We start from the raw sequence: 3,714 nt of genomic DNA on the forward strand, positions 1-3,714 counted from the left end.
CAGTGTAAATGCTGAACCAATATGATATTCCAGACCTTTTGCTGACAGTGTTATGCAAAAGGGCAATGTAGTATACATTCCTTAAAGAAAATTAAAGACTTCCTGACTGGCAAAGAATCAAGTGGGACAGAGGATAATACTTTATTTTTAATTATGTTTTAGATTGTGTGTCACATAAATGTGGAAATAAAAAAAAATAATAATCCATCTAAAGAAAAGTGTTTAGTAGCTTCCAAAATTATGAGGGAGAAAGAAGGCTAGATTTTATATTATTCGTCATGACCTCACAATTCTGCTTCTCAGTTCAGAGCTATATCAGACATGTATCCAATTCCAGATGGCTTCTATTACACAATGCAGTCAGTGCCTTTCAAAGAAAGAATGGGAGAGGAGTCTGGCGGGTAAATATGCATCAGCACCTGACTAATTTAGCAGAGAAATTAGCAGGAGCTTTTGACAATCTCACCAAGGCCCCAGTTTGCATTAGACAGGGTATCTTCTGTGGGATTTGCTCGTGCAAGCGTCCTGCTGAGGAACTGTGCTGCTGTTGTAACCTGAGGATGGAGCTTGTTGAGTCAGGTATCAATTGCATGTGTATTGTTGACTTGTTACAGAAATCAGCCATTTGAAAAGTGGAGTACATGGTGTGTTTCCTATCCAAACACCTAGCAAAGCTAGCTGGCAGGCCAAGCAAGGTGCAGAGTTAATACTATGGCATTCTACAGAGAAATTCCAAAAAACATCCCTACAAAAGTGGTTTGTGCAATCAGTTACAGTGGAAATTAGATTACCCTTGTGGTAACATTCTGAAGCTGTATCTGAGTAGCTTACCTGCTGGTGGGGAGTACTTGATCCCCATAGCTGGAGCAAACTGAATCCTCTCTCCTCTTGTCTGCACGCTGCACATGGAACAAGGACTGCTGGGGCAGCCTGGGAAGCCTCTGCTGCTGCTTCTGCTCCTGAAGGACGGGCCCAGTTCTTTTCTGTTGTGAGTTTCTTTGACATCTGCTCTATGCACCTTTTCATAAAGTTATTTACATTTTGCAACACTCTGCACTTTCAACTGTGGGATCACCATATCCCCTGCTGAGGTTAAAACACATGCTTCAAGTTAGCTGTTTACCACTTCACCTCTTAACAAGTTTGTCCTCTCAAAAAAACCCCAACAAACACCTATGGAAGGTAGCATAATCTTGCTTTTTAACAAATTATGTGTTATCTCCTTGAAAATAAGGAAAGAAGTTTTTTGTATCTGTTACCTTGATTGAAGCAAATTGTATCAAAAGAATTCTGGCTGACTGGCGTGAGCAGAACAGTACCTGGCACTGCTTGTTTCAGAAGCACGTGTAAAAAGACATTCCAATAAACTACTTCTTTATTTTTTCTTTCTTTTTTTTTTTTCCTGTTTGACTCAGAGCTGAAAGTGTTGGCATCTGCAGCTGACATCTGGAGCTTGGTCCAGAACAGCCAATTCAGTACCTGTGCTGCAAAACCGTATGACATGATGTCTTCAGATAAGCTTTTAAGGCTCCCTTCATATTTAGCTTTTTATTTTTAGAAATACTGTAAATTTTGGCATAAATTGGAAGGAGGAGGGTTCAAGAACACTTGAAATACAGTCACAGCGTCTCAGCCTCGTGTCTTTAGCCGTTGAAGTACCAGGTCAGAACCTTGTCCCTCGAGCTGGGAACTCTGGTTTAACTCTGATTCCAGAACTCCTGAGCATCATCTACGCTACGAGCATCAGCTAAGGCTAACTGCGAAAGTCTGACATAGCGAGGGTCTTGTCGGGCACCTTTTTCTGTTTGGCCTTGACGAGAACGGGCGGCAAAAGCAGAATCCCCGGGGGGCGCGAGCGGGACCAGCCCCGGGCGGGCCCCAGCTGAGGCCGTGCCGGTTCCTTTAGAATCCAGACATTATCACTTCTTTTTAAAAAGATTAACCATAAAACCTCTTAATTTGGGAGGTTTTATTCTGAGGTGAAACAAGCGTGTTCGGGGCCCCTCGCGAGCGTCGGGGCCTGCGCGGGGCGGGGCGCGCGACCTGGGGCCCCCGAGACCCCCGGGCCCCCCGTCCTCAGGGCAAGGTTGATCTAAACCTGGACCGAAGTAGCTGGGAAAGGAAGGAAACCCTGGCAAAGGCCGCGCTTCACCGGGACGTTGCGGCCCCGCCCGCAGCTCCCCCGGCCGCCCCGCGCTGCGGCAGCCGCTCTGCGGGGGGTCCTGGCCGCGCAGCGCGGATGGCAACGGCATCATTTTCAAGGTCCACCCAAACCCATCCATGATGCTGTGACCTCTGCAGGTGGAGCTCTGCTTGAGGATCCCCGGTTCCAGGTAATCAGGAAACGAGAAAGGCAAATGCAACATTAACGCAAAGAAGCAGACCTGAAGAATGCGAAAATCGTGTACTCAACAAGCAGGGACAAGACATTAGGGATTCAGTCCCCTCTTGTACACACATTTTAACCCCCACACAGAAAGTTTGTAGCAGGACGCTCCGTCTCTCCGTGTGCCTGGAAGTTACAGGACGTACAACAGTTCTAAGAAGTCTTAATTTTAAAATAAAGGCATGTATTTTAATAAATAGGAAAATAATGCCCTAAGGCATACTAAGACAAATAGTCATGTGGCAAAAAGCAAAATTAACATAACATTTTCTTGTGGATAAATTCCTTCAAAATTGTATATTACAATTTTTAGCCTTTCCCACAAAGCACATTAACTTGCGAAGGATAAGAAAAAAAAATAATAGGAAGCTGGACTGTGGAAAATTAGTGTTCTACTCCAAAATGTATCTGCTTTGTTCCTTTTCAAGGCATTAGACTGCGTTTGTTCTTTTAAATGTGTGAAGTAACCTGCTTTTGATGGCTTTTTGGCCTGTGACTCGTAGGAAACCCAGCTTGTTCTAGAGACCTGAAGCTGCTGGAAGGGTCAGTGCTTTCCGTGTTGTCGATAAGAAATCATAATGCACGTATTAGTCTCGGCCTTGTCAATTATTTTCAACAATTGAAAAATTCTGATGAAGCGATCGTGCTCCCTTCAGCGGCTGCTACCAAATGTGAGCCTGGTTTGGTTCTGTGAACCCAGCTCGCAGCGGCGCAGCCCGGCAGGGCCGGCCCGGGACGAACGCCGCGCTCCGGACACCAGCTCAGGCCAGACACCACGTAAATGGTATCGTAAGGAACTTCGCCTCCACGGGATCTCAGGAACATTCGGTCCCTCCTGGACTTCTCGCAGCGCGAGCACCGCCAGCACTGGTTGGTGCTCCTCCTCTCCTGCAGCCGCCGCAGCCACAGCTGCTTCGCCGCTTCGCCGCTTCGCCGCTTCGCCGCTACCTTTCAGGCTCCTTCACACTTCCCAGCGGGATTCCCGGGCCGTGCTCCGGGCGCCCCCGCCACGGCCCCTCCCAGGCGGCCCCGCCGCTCCGCCCAGCCGGGGGCGGGGCCTGGCGCGCGGGGGCGGGCCCGGGGGCGGGCCCGGGGGCGGGCCCGAGGGGCGCGGGGCTGAGCGGCCCCGCCCGGGCCCCCAGGCCGCGCCGGCAGGGGGCGCTGCCGCCGCGCGGATCCGCCGCGCCCGGTGGCGCCGCCGCGGCCGAGCGGCCCCGGAGGGGGCGGGGCAGCAGCGGGGAGAGCCCCTCGTGGGCCGGAAGCGGAAGGGCTTTTCTGCCCCGTCATGTGACGGGGATGCGGAAGCTCTGCACCGGAAGTAGGGCTGC

This window comes from Apus apus, chromosome 19 (assembly GCF_020740795.1).
Source record: "Apus apus isolate bApuApu2 chromosome 19, bApuApu2.pri.cur, whole genome shotgun sequence".
NCBI lineage: Eukaryota > Metazoa > Chordata > Aves > Apodiformes > Apodidae > Apus > Apus apus.